We start from the raw sequence: 20670 nt of genomic DNA on the forward strand, positions 1-20670 counted from the left end.
TACGAGCCTGAGATTGTACATCTGGAAGTGTTCCATTGTGTGCTTCCCTACCTACACAAACACCACCAATGCTGTGTTCAAAAGACACACTTCTATGCTACTTAAATCATTACCCCCTTGCAAGACACAACATGACAACAGTGCCATGTCACCCAACTCCTCCCCAGCACCGCCACCCAACACACCATGGCATGACATGCCATGTGAGAGCAAACAAAGTCATCCCCCAAACATTACACATGTCACAAAGTACAGTGTCCCTAATGGAAACTGGCCACACACAATATGCCCACATAAATGTAGAAACAACAACACACATGACCAAATACTTACCACAATACAATCGACATAGCATAAACATGACAGTACTAAGGTAAAGGATACGTAGTCTTACAACATGAGAATGCCAGCACATCCACCACCTCCAACTGTACAGTGTTGTTGCCACGCACATCTGGAAGTCCACTGCTCACAACATGAGCTCCATCTCCAAAGTGGACGGCCTTGTGAAGACATGAGGAATGAACCTGCAAATTAGGAGGGAGACATGGATGCACAAGCACACATCAATACACCATGCAGTGCACAATACAACAACAATATGCACTAGGAATGTATACACAGCATTGACTACAGACTGCCCACACATGTCGTGGGAGTCCAACGTCACTGTGTAAGTCACTGTCACTTGGGCACACCCTTTGCAAGCCCATGGAAACGGGAAGCAGGAGGGGTGTGTATCTCACGAACCCAAGCATCTAACCCAAACTCAGGACAAGCCTGCATGTGCCCAGCCGGAATACAGTGGATGCCCACGGGAGCCACACAAGGCAACACACTGCAACAAAAAATCAAAAATCAAAAATCAAAAATGGCCATGTATGGGCCAGGGGGGGTGGGGGAGGCCACCCAGGAGGTCCGAGGACAGGGTGCCCACCAACAGCCACCTGCGTGAATGTTGGGGAAAAAAAACACCTCCAGGGGCTCATGCCCTGCATGGCTACTAAATTGTGGGAGATTCACTGCTGGATTCGCTCTCCTCAACCTCTGCTGCTGCTGCCACAGGTGGTGGTGCTATGGGAGGCAGCCCACGCAAAGCCCTAGTTTGGTCCTCTATGGCAGCAAGCATGCGGGTGTAGAAGGCCTCGTTCTGGAGGGATATGGTGCGGAGATCCCCATGCAACACCCGACGTGTTGCCCGGACCTCCGCCTGAGTTGCCTGCATCTCTGCTGAGAGCGTACGGGTGACGCGCTCCAGCAGCTGTTCCGTCCTGGTGACAGTGGAAGCCTCAAGGTCCACAAGAGTCTGCCTGAGGTGCCGGACCTCTCCCCTCAGGGCTTCCCTCTGTCCCTGGGCATCTAGAGAAATTGATTCCCTCAGATTGTCCAGGGCCGCCTGTCTGTCCCTGTTGGACGCCAACATGTCCTCCCTGACTGATTGGCAAATGGAGTCTGTTGCCTGCTGTAGTAGCTCCATCTGCCTTTCTGGGGGGACAATGGAACTGGCCACCCTCTCCGTGGCTTGAGCAATCATTTCTGATGATGCTGCCTGTTGGTTGGCCATACCGTATATTGATTGCTCCCATGCGGTATTGCCCGGTGGCGGACGGCCACCGCGTTGGCGGGCACCACACCTGTCTGGGGCAAGGCGAACTGCGCCTTGCTGTGTCGGCACTGCCTGAGGCTGCAGGACTGCATTTCCCCTCTGATCTGCTGGCCCAGGAACAGGATCAGATGTTGCGGAGTGTGGCCCTGCATCCGTAACCACCACAGGCGCACCTACCAACACTGACATCCCCATAGTGGGCTCTACCCCTGGTGCAGGTGGGTCGGACAGAACAGTATCCCTTCCATGAACACATACCTGCGAATCCACATAGGTCTCATCCGAATCAACACCTGAAAAGAGTTGTGGGGAGGTGCAGCCAGGGACACCCCTGGACAGTATGGCCTGCAGCAAGAGAGGGTTCTCCCCCACCACCAAACCACGACCCCCACTGGTGCCTGGGCGTGCTACAGATCCCTCCTGGGCCTGCACCATCTCCTCTCCCTCAACAGCATCAAGTGCGTCATCCTCTGCAAAAACATGAAAGACAAAAAATGGAAACAGGCATTAGCACCATGGCACGCTATTAGGCCAGACAAGCTACAGTACCAGTACTTGATTTACACATGTCCCACATGACTATAACCCTCCCATGCATGCACTGTCCATGAGTTGGAAGGGGAGGAAAATGTCAGACACTGATGACACCAAGATGGAAGAGCAACACATTAGCTGCATGCTGGCTAGCAGTGCCATCACACATTGGCCTGGGAGTGGCATGTCCAATACACATACATGACATGCCATCATACAGATGGCATGTACCATAGGCATGTCATATATGTGACAATAGGGCATAGTGATGTGCAGTAGAACCGGGTGAATTTCTACAATCAGCCTGAATGAACACAGCTAAATACGGAACATTGTTGTTGCAAGATGCCACTTCAAGGGCAACTGGCGCGATGTAGTGCAAAATGCCTACTGTGGGCAGAAGGGATACTGTAATACCCAAATCCTGGGGCGCCAAATGCATTGGATGAAGCACATGGGTGGCCCAAGACACTCAGGCACACACACCCTGACCTGGCACTCAACCAGAACCCCTCCCACAAACAACATACACATGGATCACACACACATGCATGTGCACTCACCGGACAATGCCTCGTAATCTGGCAGTTCTTCCACACCTTGGATCTGCTCCTCTGTGACGTAGGTCCCAGCAACATGCTCATGTAGAGTGAGTTCAATGTCCTCTTGTGGAGACCCACCTCCAGTCACCAGAGTTGCGGCATGACCTGAGGCCAGCTTTTTCTTTGCCCTACGCTTAAGGTCGTTCCAGCGCTTGTAGCACTCAACAGCTGTGCGCCTCACAAACCCAAGGGCACTTATGCTGTCCGCGATGGACTGCCAGTGTGCCTGACGTCGAGCAGGTGTGATCCTACACCCTGAAGTGACCAACATTTCGGCGTCATGTTCGGACACATACTGCACAAGTGCATCCAGTTCGGCATCATTGAAGCTAGGCTTCCTTGGCGTGCCGGACCGTGTAGCCGTGTCGGGATCATCAGCCTGTACTGGACGAGCACTCTTTCTTTTTGTGGGTGGTGGGGATCCGGAGTGCCCTACACCGCTCTGGACACTAGAGGCAGGAGCACTGGTGGACTGTGTAGTAGTAGTGTGCACACTGACCACATGACTTTCTGCAGGCATTAGCTGAAGTGTGATGATGGCAGGGGGAACCTCAGTCTGATGTACCGGGACCAACACTGTCCTGGCTGGGAGAGTCAGAGCTGGGGTGGACGGAGTGGACGGAGCTCCAGCTCCCCCTGCAGCCTCCCCACCCCGCCTACTCGGGGCAGCAGATGACATGGCTGCCCTGTACCACGTGGCCTGGTGACACTGGCTTGCGCCGCCACCCGTGGCCTAGACTTGGCAACCTGGAAGTCAGCCTGGGAGTCACCCTGTGCTAGGTCAGGTGCCACAACGGGCCGGTCCAACAAGGGCTGAGCAGGGATGTGTCAGCCACGTTTCCCTCAACCATGGGGAGGTGGAGGATGTGTGTCCCTGACTGGTCCTCCACACGTGGGGGGCTAGGGGTAGTCTGCAAATCCTGGCCATGTCCCCTACTGCGCCCACCACGCCCACCTCTTGAGGCTCGGCCACCTTTGCCACCCTTACCACTTGCTCGCCTCCCAGCCATGACACTGATGGAGTTGTGCGTATGGGAGTTGCAGTAGACAATTGTCCTGGGCAATTGGGGGTCAAAGGGGTAGGGTACTAGATGGAATTCATACCCAAGTGCTCTAGCAAGGCTGTATGGAACCCCTGGGGAAAGATGACGGGTCACGCAACGCACAGGCACCCCTAAAACAGAAAATGACGTGCACGCGACCCCTCGTAGACCACGTGCGTGGGAAAAGGAACCCGCACTACGCTGTGGCACCCAGAAACACAAAAATTAACGTACGCGTGTCACACGCAGCCTACAATGACCTCTGAAGGGGTATGCTACACACGGGGCTAGCACAGTTGGTAAATACGTGCGCGACTCACCGTCTGCCTGGGAAAAGAGCGTGAGAAATACACGCGTGTGCACGTTGGCAACACCCCCGCCAAAAGAAGATTTGTACACTGTCTGAGGAGACAGGACAAAAGGAGAAGTCAACGCTGTTTGAGGAAACAGGTCGAAGAGAAAATCAGAAAAATACTGACAGAGGTAACAGGGAGTACGAACTAGAAACGCTGTGAATTAAATCGCGTGTGAACCGACAAGAAGTACAGATTTCACCCACTCGCTCTCTACGAGAAGCACGTACAAGGAAATTACATACTACACGTACCTTTTAAACCGCACCACAAGTCCAACGTCACTTCCGCGTATACGCACTGAGGCCCTATCCTCGGACGTGCAGTTTTTGGTCTTGTAACATTCCCCTGGGTACAGGGAAACGCCCGCGCGTGTCACGTCACAGACGCGCCTGCGCTGTCAGGGCCTTTGGTCCAATGGAATCGCGTACACAGGCCAATCACGTGTGGAACTTCTCGCGCACCTCTGAAATACACGTGCCCAGGCCAATCGCGTGTGGAACTTCTCGCGCACCTCTGATATACACGCACACGCTCCCCCAGACCCGATCGCGTGTGAAACTTCTCGCGCACCCCTGAAATACACGCGCCCAGCCCAATCGCGTGTGGAACTTCTCACGCACCTCTGATATACACGCACACGCTCCCCTAGGCCCAATCGCGTGTGAAACTTCTCGCGCACCTCTGGAATACACGCGCCCAGGCCAATCGCGTGTGGAACTTCTCGCGCACCTCTAAAATACACGCGCCCAGGCCAATCGCGTGTGGAACTTCTCGCGCACCCCTGAAATACACGCGCCCAGGCCAATCGCGTGTGGAACTTCTCGCGCACCCCTGAAATACACGCGCCCAGGCCAATCGCGTGTGGAACTTCTCGCGCACCTCTGATATACACGCACACGCTCCCCCAGGCCCGATCGCGCGTGGGACTTCTCGCGCACCCCTGTAATACACGCACCCAGGCCATTCGCGTGTGGAACTTCGCGCGCACATTTTTTTCCTGCGCAGGGACGCTACCGCCTGCTGTCGTGTGGCAGACATGTATGGGCCTGTACGCGTCTTTGGCCGTGCGCTGTTTTTCCCTATTCCATTCCATGAATACGTGTTGTAGGCGAGCGTGTGGGCGTTCCGCACACTTGCCTCCTGTACTTCCCCCGTGACGCCCACATTTTCACGAGTTGTTCCCCATTCTGCGTGTAACGCCCCGTGTTACGCCTACTTTTGTTGTGTGCGCCGCGCTATGTGCGAATTCGCTGTGGCCTTATCGCACGGCGTTCGATGACCTGTGCGCCAGCGTGCGCCAGCGTGCACCGCGCACTTTTTCAGTGCACATCCCACATTTTGCGTGTGCACGGACTTCCATGAATAGATGTGCGCTGTTTTCTATGCGATAATCGCACTTGCACTGCGATTTTCGCTATTTCACTGCGAATCGCAAGTTTTCGCACGTGTGCGCCATTTTTTCAGCGCACATTCATTCCATGAATCGGCCTGTGTATGTGCATACCAGCTCTGCTGCTTACACACAGCCATCGCATAACCTTGCCAGCAGACATCATGCAACAGAATGCCACACCTGCACAATGTATGTACTGATTGCAGTCTCTGCCAATGCATCGCAGCACCATGGCTCCCATCTGGACATAAATGCCTCTTCTGGGCACAGAACGCCTAGAAACAGACCCATACACAGACATTGGGCTAGTTCCGGTCTGCACACAACAATGTTGAAACAAAGCTATCTTGCATTCCCCCCCCTCCCGTCCCCTTACCTAATCCCTGCCTTGTTCAGATCCCCCACAGCACTTAGGGACTATGGAATGAAATAAACCCCAGTAATAAAACAAGGCTTGGCTCTCTCCGGGGTGGTCGCCTGATGCCCATGATTGCTGCACCATACTTGAGCTAGACGGGCACTTCCTCCAAGCAAACCTTTGGTCTCCCAGGCATCGACCCCCCCTGTTCTACCAACACGGTGTAAAGATGCCCTCCACCTCTGTGTGAGGCCTCAGGGACCCCTATTCTCCCCGACGCTCATGCGTCTGCCTTGGCACGCGGACCCCATGGACTGCAGGATAAATGGCTACATCTGCCACGCACGTGATGGGTCCAAAGGAAAGTGGGGGTTACTGGGTGATGGTGGCGTGAGAATTCAAGAGCACTTGAGTGCGCCCCAATACAATGATAGGGGAAGTGGTCTAAGAAATGTCTTGCACAATCCAAGAATCACTAGCAACTTTAACCCCTTAAGTGCCAAGGACGAGTGTGCTTGTGCTTTTTGCATAATAGCCTGGCAGTTAAGACGTGTGGTTTATGTAACTACCAAAGTGGCCAACAGTCACAGTCGAGTTTTTGATCTATTGCAAAATACAACTGCCATGCAAGAGTGCAAAATCACCGAACAAGGCTGGCAGGCACCCATGCTGTGAGAAAGCATTTCCCCCACTGCATCCCTCTCTCCCTTCCTCCCTCTGCCTGTAGCATCTATGTTTCTCTTTCCCATCCTCCTGTCTTCTACTCCCTCATTTCCTTTCCCACAGACAGAAGTGTAATGTCCGGGTACCCCTGGCCTGGGAACAGTCCACAACTCCATTGACAAGTCTAAGCACAGGCGCCAGGTTCACAGGGGCAAAGGGGGCAGCTTCCCCCTTTCTCCTTGAACAATGGGGGCAGGGGTGTCACTTCGTGGACATTATGTAAGTACTCGCATAGGGGATCTTTGCAAGTGCGACCAAAACCGAAGATAACAAAACATCTGGATGGAGCGAAGACAGTCTCACTGGGCGTGGCAGGGCTTCTGGACCTTCTCCTGCTCTGCTCGGTCTTAGCAGGAGCCTGGCACAACTGGGAAGACCCCCTCATCACCACAGCCTTGATTGTGGGGACAGTTCACACGACATGCTCGTTTATAATTGTTCTTTTATAACGCGCTTAATACCAGTTTCTAAGCAGGAGCCCGAAGTTCTGCTCGGCGTTGCCTTGCTTCCAAGACAAAAGCGTTGCCCCTGAGCTATCCTCCCCTCTTTGCCCCTGAGCTATCCTTACCTCGCTGACCTCCTTTTGCTGTTTCCTACTTTTTCTCTTTAATTTCTTAAATTTTTTATGCTTTGACTTTTTATCTTACATTTAATTTTCTGTTAATTTTGTCCATTCTTTTTTCTTTCTGAATCTTTTTCCAGCAATCTCACTGGTCAACCCTCCCCTTTTCTTTGATTTTCATGTGCCCCCCCATTGCCCAGTCCAATGATTGTTCTGCTGTCTCCCTCTCTCTCCTAAGTGGTGAGTCGGCCCCAAACTGCTCCTCTTCACATATTCCTGGCTGTTTTAAACTCAATAAGACAGCTCTGCATGTTAATGCACCTGTTGTGGCACACTGTGTGCAACCAGAGTGTTCACCAAGACTGGTACAGAGGAATGGAAGAGCGAGAAACATGGAGAGAAGGACAGGAAGAAAGGAAAGGGAGTGGGAAGGTAGTTGAAGACACGGAGAGAAAGTGGGAGGGAGCTAAAGGCATGGAGGGGGCTAGTGAAAGAAATGTGCAGAGAGGAGAGGGAGGGAGGGCAGGATGGGGAGAGAAGGCGCGTGAGTAAAGGTTTGGGAAGAGGCGAGCAAGGAAGGATGGAACAATGAGGGAGGGATAGGAAAGCAATGTGTGAAGAGAAGGAGAGATCAGAGGAAGGGAGGCTGATGGGGAGTAAATTGGGCAGATGGATGAGAGGAGCAAAGAGAAGCAGAATTAAGCATTTGAGGGATGGAGAGAGGGAGAGGTAGAAGAGGAGGGGCCAATGGGGAAGATAGAGGGAGAGTGGGTCGAGGGTACTAGTAGAGGATGGCAAGATATTGGAAAGAGGAGTCAGATGGGAGGGGGTAAGGGAACACAAGAGTGGAGGGTTGGATGCAGGAGGGCTTGTGTACATATGCTTCATGGAGCAGGAATTCCATCCCTAGACATTTACACACAGACACAAACCTTGAGAAACAAAAGGTATAAAACAGAAAATTAATCAATACCCCCTGCAGAAGCCCAATGGATCCATGAAGGGTTTTGCCAACCTCCAAGCAGTGCAGCAGAACCACGGGACTTCCGAGGCCCTGCTTCTAATGGGGCTGAGAAAATGACAACTAGTTACTGTGGTGTTCAGCCCACCTCAGAGATGTCGCTCTGACGTCAGAGATACTTCTAAGTCTCCCAGGCACCGCGTCCCGGCCGCGCAACAGTTTCAGCTGAAATGAGCCCTGAGCCTCAGAGGGGCCCATGTTGGCAGTCTTATGACACAGCAACATGGTCCTTTAATTCAGAAAATTAAGTGTGTGCTTTGCAGGGCACACATTACAGATTGCATTTAATGGCACCTCCAAGCCATCACTCCCCTCGGGGCTCTTGCAGTGTGCAGAAACCTTCTTATCACCTCGTTTACTCTGGTTTCCTCTACATTAGCATCCTCATGTCAAAGCCTGATTAGTAACGTTTAAGTGGTTATTTAGTATGCCTCCCTGCTGGCTGCCTGTTCATGAGAATCTGCAGCTATTAACCCCCTTGCTGCATTCTTTTGACTCCATTATAATTTAAGCACTCCATGGGAGTTTTGGGCTGTTTTTCCTAGCTGTAGGTAAGGGGACTCCAAAACATCTTTTTGAAATGACCCCTCACGAGCCCTGAAACATTTGCAGACACATGTCTGTACCTGTCTGTTATCACCTCAAGCACACAGAACGTGTTTTAACCTAGTAATGCAACAAAAAGATAACGTGTTAAAGTGTCACCTACTCTGCAACATATCACACCAGTGAAACCAGTAAAAACCAGCTCATGAAGAAAAGTTACTTATACCTGTCTCCGCATTTGAAATCAGTTCAAATGTGGGCACTGCAAAAGAAAACGTGATGTGCAGAAATGAGAAGGCGATAACACACAGGTAGGAAGGATTGTTGATATTCATTAGTGTGATTCATTCTGGTAGTTTGTGAGTTAGTGTTCCTACACATGAGGGATTATTTCAAGACACTGTTCTTCTTTACTTTTTTTATGTATTAACAGATCTACTGAAGTTTGGTGTGATCAGGTAGGGATAAACTGCAGAACATATATATGACATAAGTCATTTATAACACACCTCTACACAAGTATTTCTAGGTGCGAATATACTTGCCATATTGTTCTTGATCACCTGTTGACATAGTCTACCAACACATTGTAACTATGCATATTTCTTAATCTGCAGATATAACCCGGTTAGATGGACGGAATTGTCTACTTTTGCCACCTCCCAACTGTAGCACCAATACATGCAAGATCGGCTATTAAGAACGCACTAACTATACATGAGCTTAAGTTAACCATGAAGGTCGGCAGGGCGTTGTAGGGGGGGCTAAGGGGGCTATAGCCCCTGATCTTTTGGTTGTAGCCACTGATAGAATCTCAGGAGCTAGAGCCAAAAGACTAGCTAGCCCCCAGTCCCAACAGTTCCGACATCAGCTTAGCCCCGTGTCTTTTCCAGACCTAGCAACTCCCCTGGAGGTCGGTATGCTTTTTATAGCACAGTCATGGGTTTAATGATAATAGTATCAAACCCTTTTATTTGCTAGTACCTGACTCCTTTCAAATTAAATGGCATAATAGAGATAGAAAAAAGGAGGGGGTGTGGCCATTTTGATCAGAACCCATTTTGAAGTTACAAATGTCCATGCCCTCAACTGGGATGTTAAATCCCAGGTGTTGACGTGTACCTATCACCCCTGCCCTAATGAGGCCTATCGGATAATACTTTGTTATAGGCCTGCTGGTCGAGCTGCTCCCTTCTTGGATAGTCGTGATGCCTATCTGGGGGTAGAAGCCCTTCATTGTTCTAAATGGATTATTTTGGGTGACTTCAATATATGGTGCAATGTCCCAGAAGATGCAGATGGTAGACCTCTCTATGACATCCTGCCTATTCCTGACTTGCATCTTGCCTCTAACTCACCAAGACACGCGGGTGGTCATTGCCTAGACCTTGTTCTTTACAATGGTATTCAACTACGTGAATACAAAATCACCCTGGTGAGTTGGTCCGATCCAGCTGGGGTGAGTTTTTCAATCCTCATCACCTGCAAAAACTAGAACCATAAATACCAAGGTGCAGATGGTCTGACGAAAGAAAGATCTAGATTGCATTTCAAGTTACGACCTGTTGGAGGATTTAGAGTATGTTCAATCACCTACTGAATGTACTGACCTGTGTACACATATTCTGACACATTTACAAATTGTGATAAAATTGCCCCCTTAAAAAGCTTAAAAAATCCCTTGAAGAGAAACAACCAATGGTATAGTGAGAGGGTGAAAAATCTCAAGAAAGGCTATAGAAAAAAAGAAAAAAATCTGGCTTAGGGCCAGAGATATTCCTGATTGCCGGAATGCCAAACTGGCTTTGGAGGAATACAAACATGAGATAATCTTTGCACAATCATCCTCTCTGCAGAAACAAATCAATCTTGCAGATGATAGGCCTAAAGCAGAAACTTTTCCAAACCAGAATGTACCAATTTTAGTCTATTAGCCTGAACTCAAAAGGCCAACAAGTTGAATACCTTTCTATGGACAAAATTACAAAAATTTGAGATAATCTAGACTCACAATTTATTGATCCTGAGTCCAACTTAGTTAATAAAAACACTAAATTGGACAAGGAAAATTCTCATCCCAAATTTTAATTCTCAGCAGTAAAGACTGAGGATATTATTAATTTGTTATCCAGGCTTAAGCCCATCTATAGATACCGCCAACACCTTGATAGGGTTTCAGGCGTTGGCCCCAAAGCGCAACAACTCTAGATAAAACTGCTCGGTTGAATCATTGGTCACTATGGCTGTAAACACAAAGCTGGGTGTTACCCATAGATCTTCTGCAGCACCTAGGCTTGGGTCGGGGTTGGGAAGCCTCCTTTTTCTGCATCAACCAAAGAATGTTTAATAGGACACACCCAGTGAGAGGCTAGTGGAAACAAAGTTCACTGGGCACACGAGTCCTCCCAACCCGGCAGGATTCATGCAAAAAGCCGTGAACGTTGGCCACCCTTGTGCACCAGAACAGGGTTTCAATCTACGCTATACCTCCCTGGAATAGAAGCATACAAGGAATAGAAGAACATCACAGTGAAGTGGCCACCAGTGCTGCAGTGCACACGAGCTGTTCACATGAAGAGTTAAACATCTAAATAGTGCCCTCTTAGGGGGTTTCTGAGGGAATGCCCCAGAATGGGTAGGCACACAAGGGTGTTACTGTCGCCCCGTGTTGGAGGTAGAGCAAAGCTTGGCTATGTTTTGGCATATCTCCTGTTGGGAGGAGCAGGTAGAATGTGGCTGAGACAGAATGGGCTGGCTTAAGATATGCAGAACAGTGCTGAAGGTTAAGCTGCCAAGGGACATGTGGATACCATTAACCCTATGGGGGTTGCCTCAGGCCATGCCTTCCCGAGCCTTCACCTGGCCACTCAGCTCCTCATGGAGGATTCTAAGGACCCTCTGCATTCTCTAGGAAAGTTCCCCATGTCCTGGAGCCTCTCGGACAGCACACTTTGCATGCGCTTCCATGGTCATACCATCATGCACACCATTGTATTACGTGCCGCCCAGTTCCAGCTGTCAGCAGATGTGCTCAATGGAGGATGCCATGGTTATGAAGCGCCAATGAAACCGTACAGTGTGTAACCCTTTAACTGCGGAGCTAGCATGCATTTCTATGCAAATAGGACACACATACTCGTCCTCGCACTTGTGTTGAGTACCTGTAACGAAGAGGTCACTTGGCACACACAGAACACTTACATTTCATCAGGAGATGTACACAGCACACACACAACTCGCTCCGTACACAGGGTTGCCATAGTGCCCGCCTGTATCCTACAAGGCACCTGAGCTATCTCCAGTGATAGAAGGGTACCAGAAAAGTAGAGGAACTCCGCTCCTGACCGTTCCCAATCACTTCGACCACTGGCTATCTTGTGGAAGAAGGCAAAGGCTCGCCTGAACGCCAGGAAAGCAACCACGCCCTCTCTCTGCTTGGACATTTTGTGGGAAGGAACAGTGAGATCCCACAGGCCCACTGTGTCCCATCAAGTAGTCATATCCACGTATCCGGAAAGGCAAGGGGGGTTCACTGAAAAGAGCAGCATTAGATTTGGGAGTAACTCTACCAACATTATACACAAAGGACCTCATCACGAGTTGGGCGGTAGGGTCCACCCAATCACGAGTCTGGCAGCATTTACCCCCAACTCTGGGGGTAAATGCACCAACTGAATGCCCATTTTCAGTTACAATTAGCGCGGCAGTATTAGCACGCACCAATTGCACCAAAAATGCACCATTGGGTCCAATGGACCCAATGGGGAAGAGGGAATGCCCATTACCACCCAACCCTTGGTCCGGCGCTAATACCGCCGGGATACCGGTCAACTCGTGATGAGGCCCAAATAGTTTGCCATTACTCAAGCACTTAATCACCTGTGACAACTCCAACACGCTAGAGCTATTGTAATCATATAGAAAAATTGCGACACAAGTTCGTCCCTTGTTTACTTGTCCCCGAAAAAGAAATGAAAGCAGCCATGACCGATGTTGACAGCTGGTTCCACCATGATTGTAGATGCGCCAAGACAACATTAATTGGGGAAATTAAAAAAATCAAGGGCGAAGGCAGAAATAAAGTCATCTGTCTGAGACGCTCCTATAATGGGCTAATAGATGGGGGGTTGGCTCTGACAGATGGCAGAATTAAGGGGGGCCTTCTGGAGACTAGTGACATTGAGTAGCTCAGGGAATCGTAGTGCTATCCATTGTAGCATCCCTGATGAAGTACGGTATAATGTATTTTCTCATCTATAGGCCACAGCTGATGATACCTTCCTCGTAACTACCTGTGTAAAGGAAGACGTTTCCACCATTACGTCCCCTGCTGTCATGCATTCCACCTTCAAATTCGCTCTAGAAGAAGTCACAAACAAAACAATGTCCCAGAAACCAGGAAAGGCACCAGGACCTGATAAAATCCCAGGAGACCTACATATGTAGAACCCGATAATTGGGGTCCTGTGCTAATGCTGGTGTTCAATGCAGGCTTAGCGACAGACTTGGTCCCCTTCTCCTGGGTTATGGTGAAATAGTCCCCCCTATATAGAAAAACCGAGTCATTGAATTATAGGCCTAGATCCCTCCTAGATGCCGCGGCATAGTTATATACGCTAGGGCGGTCTAATCACACGCATTGTGCTGGATGACCAAAAATGCTATGATCAACCACCTTCCGGCTGAGTTTCAGGCTGGATTGAGCACTGTCGACCAGTGCCTTAGGCGATACCTTCTTGTCCAAAAGTACCTAGAATTTAGGAGGATGAACATGTATGTACTATTTGTAGATTTATTAACCATGTTGAATGGGTTCCTGAGGTGTACACTCTGCCCAGTCCTGAAAGACGCAAACATCCCAGCTCAACTGTTCACTGCCAACTTTGACCATTTAGGCTTAAGGTTGAAAGGCTCTAGCAAACGGGGAGACCAGATGGACAAATCATCACTGTCCTTAGAAAGATCGAGCAACACCATCGCTAAATTACATTTTAATCATGGAAGTGGCGCGCTCACCTCTGCGCTTAAAACCTATAATCCACAGCCCGGAACACGGTAGCTCGGAATTGGAGAGTGAATGTTGCTCCCGATATTCGTGAATGGTGGGCTAGAAGGTGGTTTGGGGCCGCAATTAGTAAAAATTGGGGCCTTCAGGGTGAGATGGCGAAATATGTTGACGTTTGTAACCCCTTGATTCAGTTTGTTCGACTACATGATTATCTCGGGGTGCAGCATAACCCTCAGCATTTCCCAGCCTACGTATTATTATGATTTAGAGAATGATTATTTTAAGACCTAACTGTTTCTGATGTATGGATAGGATGCCCTTAAAGTTGGGGTGCCTTGGAATTTCATCTGCAGCTATTTTGAGATGTACATTGTCATTTGCTTTGTTTCGAAGTCTAACATATTGTCTCAACTCTTCAGTTGAATTATTTTAAAGCTAATATGGTTATTTTTTCAATGGGACCAATAAAAAGTGAATGGCAAAAAAATCTAAATCTATAATTCAGGCCACGGCTTCAACTTCATACGCAGCAGAATTATGGGGCTTTGCAATTGCGTAAAAATCAGGTTTGTAGATAATACTTTTATAAAATAAATCACAAATCTACCTTTAAGAACCCCGAAGATACCACTACATATTGAACTTAATCAGAAAATCATCACAGAAGAAATATCAGAAAACCCATCCTGTATTGGGCCCGAGTGTGCTGTACGCCTCGACCTGACTGGGCTGGTCCACCGCGAGGTGTCCATTCTTGGCAAGCTACCGTCAAGTATCTCCTCCCCCTTTTTAAAGTATCAGAAAAATATAAAATGTCCATCTCATCATGATGATATGCTGTGTGATTACCTGTTGCAGTACCTCTGCCAGCTGCAACTGCAGTCAGGAGAGCAATGCTGTCCTCCTGGCATCGCTGAATTGGCAAGCAGGTCTAAAAGATCACTGCATGGTCACCTGCCAAGGCAAAGCGCGATGAGGAATGTGAGCTCACGGCCCATGGTGGGCCCTGTCATTCGGAACAGGGAGACCTGAAAAATGTATTTACAAAAGTCAAAACTCAAAAAAGATCAGGGGGGGGGGAATATAAAAAGCACCTGAGATCATTCACCTTCAAAAGTCCCTTCTACACGTGGACCTCTCCTCGCCCCAACATCTCTCAGAGAATCCATTGCAGGGCTAAAACATAAACATTCACCTAGAAAAGTCAACACTAAACAAGAAGAGGAGGAGAAACATAACAAGCAAAAGATAAAAAGTGTCTAAAAAAGTCTAAACTGAAAAAAGAGCAGCAAGAGAACAGTAAAAAGGCAACAGAGAAAGTAATGCATCCAGAAAAGTAAAAGCAGGTTGCACTGTCTTGGCACAATAACAAAATCTGCTTTCTTAAGATGACGTTTTAGCCGACAGTGGATTTCTTAAATGCAGAAACGCAAAAGAAATTAAAAGACCTTAACGTTTTCCTTGGATAAAGATTTGCCAATACAGAAGGATTGAGGCACAACAGAAACAAAAGAGGAACATAGAAAAAGCTGTAAAGTTCAACCAAAGAAATTCGAAACTGCAAAAGGAGCAAGTCGGGAGTATGAAGAAACCGCCGAGAAAAATGAGAGCATTCACAGAGCAAAGCTTCCCCAATTAATGTGTGCCTAAGATTGCTTTGGTGCACCCCCACACCTACAAAATGCATGTGACTAACACTGCATTCATGCTGTCCCACCAGACAAAAAGCACGTCTGTTAATGGATGGTTTGGTTTACTCCCACACCTACAAAATGCATGTGTGCTTAAAGGTGCTTTAACATACTTCCCGTGTACAAAACTGACACGTGAATAACACTTCTTAACCGTATTCCGATGCCTACAAAATGCACATATGCTTAACACTGCTTTGGTCTACTCTCATGCCTATAAAATGCACACGTGCCTAAGACTGCTTTGCTGCACTCTTCCACCTAAAAAAGCATGGGGTTCTAAAACTGTTTTTGTGTACCCCCACACCAACAAAATGCATGTGTGCCAAAGACTGCTTCGGCATGCTCCCACAGATACAAAATGCATGTGTGTCTAAGATTGCGTTGGTGGAATCACCTGTGTAAAACACATCTGTGCCTACAATTGCTTTAGCATACTGCCACATATACAAAATGCATGCCTGCCTTAGTCACACTGAAATATCTACAACGTGCATATGTGCCCGAGACTCTTGCTTTCTCCTTTACCTATAAAACTCACATGTGCCTAACACTTCACTGGTGTACTCCGTCCCCTACAAAATGCACGTGTCTAAAACTGCACTGGTATACTCTCACCTCTACAAAATCCTTGTGCAAATAAGTCTGCTTTGCTGTACTCCACCACATACGAAATGCGCATGTGTCTAGGACTGTTTTCGTCTACTCCCACTCCTGCAAAATCACATATGCCTGAAGTTGCTTTGGCATATCACCAAACCTACAAAGTGCATGTGTGCCTAACAGTGCTTTCACGCTCCCCCATCTAAAGAATGCATGTGTGCCTAATGCTGTTTTCACGCTCCCCATCTAAAGAATGCATGTGTGCCTAACGCTTCTTCACACACTCCCCAGCTAAAGAATGCATGTGTGCCTAACGCTGCGTTCACGCTCCACCAGCTAAAGAATGCATGTGTGCCTAACCAACGCTGCTTTCACGCTCCCCCAGCTAAAGAATGCATGGGGCCTAACGCTGCTTTCACGCTCCCCCAGCTAAAGAATGCATGGGGGCCTAAAGCTGCTTTCACGCTCCCCCAGCTAAAGAATGCATGTGTGCCCAACACTGCTTTCACGCTCCGCCTGCTAAAGAATACATGTGTGCCTAACACTGTTTTCAAGCTCCCCCACTTAAAGAATGCATGTGTGTGTAACGCTGCATTCACGCTCCACCAGCTAAAGAATGCATGTGTGCCTAATACTGCTTTCACGCTCCCCCAGCTAAAGAATGCATGTGTGCCTAACCAACGCTGCTATCACGCTCCCCCAGCTAAAGAATGCATGTGTGCCTCAGACTTCCTTCACACACTGACTTGCCTGCAAAATGTACATGTGCCAGCACTGCTTTAGCATTACACTCCACCTACAAAATGCATGTGTGCCTTACACTGCTTTCAAATACCTACCCGTCTAGAAATGCCATATGTGTTTAATAGCACTTTGGTGTACTCCTACATCTGCACCATGTACATAGTTCCTGCTTTGTTGCACTGTATGTCTGTATGTCCATCCACCAATCACATGCCCCTCCAATTCTAAAAAAGATTCAAAGGAATAACATAAAATCAAAACTATGACCATTTAAAACAACGAGATTGGTTTTATCCAGTATAAGCCTAAATCATGTCATCAGCCTTGAAAAAGGCCCCAGGTGTAAAAGGTGTCAGCTTTTTTGGCGGTATATTGTTTTTCATTATCTTGATTAATTGTGTCTACACGCTCGTATTCGAGCACAATCATTACTCATATTTCACAGTATGTATTATTGAATAATATATGAGATGACTTTATTAAAATCCTAACTGATGAAATTCAAAATAATGCCAAATACAACTAGTAGGTGTTAAAGCCATAATTAACTGCTAGTGTAGGTGTGGTGAGAGTATTATATTTTCATATAAAAAAGTTAGTTTCACTTTGTAGTTCCTCTCAGTGTTAGGAAAAAACAAGCACAACTCCCCTTCAAAAGAAACCCCAAACTAGTTGACTATAGCCCACCCCTAAGAACCTGCTGCTGGCTGGGATTGACCAGGCCCTCCATCATGGACACATTCCTATTGGCCAAGTAGCTTCAAAGTAGCTGCCCTAAATCCAACTGTGAAAGCAAGTCCAATTTCGCTAAGGTCTAACTCAGTAAAAGAGAAACTGTGGAAAAACCTGCAAAATTCTATATTGGAGAAACCCAGGAAAATTCTACAGGTTCGAGTTCTGAATGAACTGTGGATCCCATGTTCATTATCCCGGTCCTGTTCAACGCAGAGGGCAAGCACAGCATAAGGACGGACATGTCCTAGTAGTAGAGTGGTTAGTACCTGTATCCTTGAATATTGCATAGAATTAGTAGAGATTACCATTAAGGTGATTGTCTTGCCATCCTCAAGTATTTCATAACTAGGCTTAACCCATTATTTGGGTCATGCTTTTCTAGTTATTAGTTGTTTTCACTTGCCAAACTTCAAGCGTCAGTGGTCCCCGCCGTCCTAGGGGGTTTCCGTTAGTGCTTGGTTTTATAATCCTTAAAGTCCAGTGCTTCTGAAGGCTGAATTAATCTGGGGCAGAGTAGGTCATGTGTTAGGCATGCTTGATTCAGACTTTTACTTGCTGATTTTACTCATGTGACTGACTCATCCCCAACACTAAGCAGCAGATCCAAACTTGAACCTCAGTGTGCAAATGCACAGGCTGCAAAAATATTTGTGTACATTGATGGTCACAGGTTACCAAACCAGTAAAATATTGCAGTGGCCAAGACTCCAGTTGCACAGACCTCTATGCAATCTGCATATCCAAGGGTTTCAACCGTGTAAGATAGCTCATTGGGTTGAGTGCCTGCAGCAGAGATATCTGTGTAACCTGCAGATAGCAAAATAGATCCCAGTAAAATAGCTCAGTTTTTTAATGTACCTGTTACACAAATCAGTGAGAATCCTACAAGATTCAAGTTCAAGTATGGACAGGGGGATTCGGCCCTTCATTCTTCTGAAGTGCCATTGAATTGGGTAATTATGATGTCCCAAGTGGCCTCAAGAACACACCAACACGAAGAGAAGGTTCAAGGGTTTCATTGCAGTTGTTGTAGGGGGCTCACTAGGAGTCATCTGTAGAGAGGCAAATGTACACATCATTTATAGAGCCCACCTCCTCCCCTCCGTCATACTGGAAGAACAGCAAGAAAGCACTGTGTTTGACACCTGGTATCATCCAAATACCACATCGAAAGTATGAGAGACGCTCTGCGCTCAGACAACCGTATTGAACGTACCAGCGAACTGATGAGTACCTTAGTATACTGGATTGAAGTTAATAATAGAATGCTATTTATATCAATGCACAGCTTAATGCACTGATTAGCACTTGATATTTATTCCAATAATCTTTGACACTTTTTTTATTAACATTACACTAAGAATCCCTTGTACAGACTTTTCATGAAAGGTAAATGCACATGTGATGTCATCAGTGATTTCATCAGTGACATTTGTGATGTCATCTTTGATGTCCTGGGGGTTAGGCTTAGCAGTGCACGGTGGTGGCGCGAGTTATCATAACTGGCAAATTTCAGGGGTTTTTCAGTTTTACTTGGAACCATAACGTCCCTTTAACAAAGTTTATTCACTGAATTTCATAGGTTTTTAATAGCGCAACTTAACCATAACGTCCCGTTAACAACGTTTTTTTACTGAATTTCATAGATTTTTAGTAGCGCAAGTTAACCATAAACTCCCTTTAACAAACTTTTTTCATTAGCACACAGACAATATACAAAGATGGAGTGTAAAAAGCAATTTCTCAGGGATGGCTTTTCACAGAATGTTGCAAAGTAAGAATTTATGCTAGTTCACAGTGAAGGTCAGCTGCTTCCATTTTTTGCTCGTGGGCTGGAGTGGCCCACGACTCGCACTATAAGGTTCTATTGTTTTTTGACCTTGACAGACAGGGATCGTGCCAAAAGACTTCTTTTGAAGGAGGGGTGCAAAAACATAAGAGACGATAAGGATGAAATTTCTGAAACTAAACCGCTTTTATATATTATATCACTATGAGAAAGATCGTTGGCACAGACGGAGTCGTATTTAGGAAATGCATTACGCGTAGACAATGGAAAATGCCAATACAATGTAAGTAACCCTTTAGATTATTTTATACCGGAATATAATAACAATAGCGTGGCGTTAAAGCCCGGTTAAGTTGTACTTGTTCGTTCAATGTGGCATATTGTTTTGTACCGCGCACTATCACTGCCGAAGTGGTCCCCCGGCACTCAGACGGCTCTGAAAAAGGCAGAGGAGAGAGGGTGGGTTAGTGGGAATAAGTTAACATACTCCATTGCACTATCCTCGCTAGCAAATAGTTTCACGCCCTAATAAATAAAATGAATATTTTTAATGAAGATCGGCTCGTGAGACTAATGTATGTTTTTAAAACAGGTACATCCTGCCCTACTGTCAATGCCACAATTTCAGACCCCGGCCGACGGACTTTTTAACTGCCAGGTGCAGCTACTTCTAAACAACTTTTTTGGGACAATCGGGACAATCGCCAAGTACCAATATGCTCTTACGTGGTACTAGCGGCTAGAAGCAACATACCAACCATTATGGTGGTCTAATGCCTCGTTGTTGGAACAGCCTTCCGATTATCAGTGCGACCATAGTGCTTCTTTTATCATAATCCAACACCCTGTGTACCGCAAAGGAACAGCGCGTGACTCAAGATGAACTTTTGCGGATCGACAGCAAACACAAATGCAAATTGCTGAATATTCTCTAAACATTTGATGTCAAATAAAAGTACTTTACGAAATGTACAATCTTGCTGTTTGCTTTTAAATCACAGTTTCATATTCCGAAATTGTGATGCGCTGTGTTGTGAGATGATCTGTGTTGTTTTCCGGGTTCTGTGTAATGTCACGTAGGACTGGAGACGACTGGGCGCGTATGGCTACGCACCCTGTAACGTCACGGAGAGAGATGGGGAATATGAATGCTTTGATAATGTCACACTTAGGGGCGGGAGATATGATTTAGTGTTGCAAAAGCAGGTCAGCCAGGTCGATGGGGCAAGTGATAGGATTATCACATAATGTCGGCGCACAGTAGCCTGATTTATCGTTTGTTTAGTGGACAAAAAGTCGGGTAAGGCCCATAGGAAATTGTAATGTCAACGGACATAAGGAGGGTTTTAGAACACT

Source organism: Ambystoma mexicanum, chromosome 10, assembly GCF_040938575.1.
Source record: "Ambystoma mexicanum isolate Mex_15411 chromosome 10, UKY_AmexF1_1, whole genome shotgun sequence".
NCBI lineage: Eukaryota > Metazoa > Chordata > Amphibia > Caudata > Ambystomatidae > Ambystoma > Ambystoma mexicanum.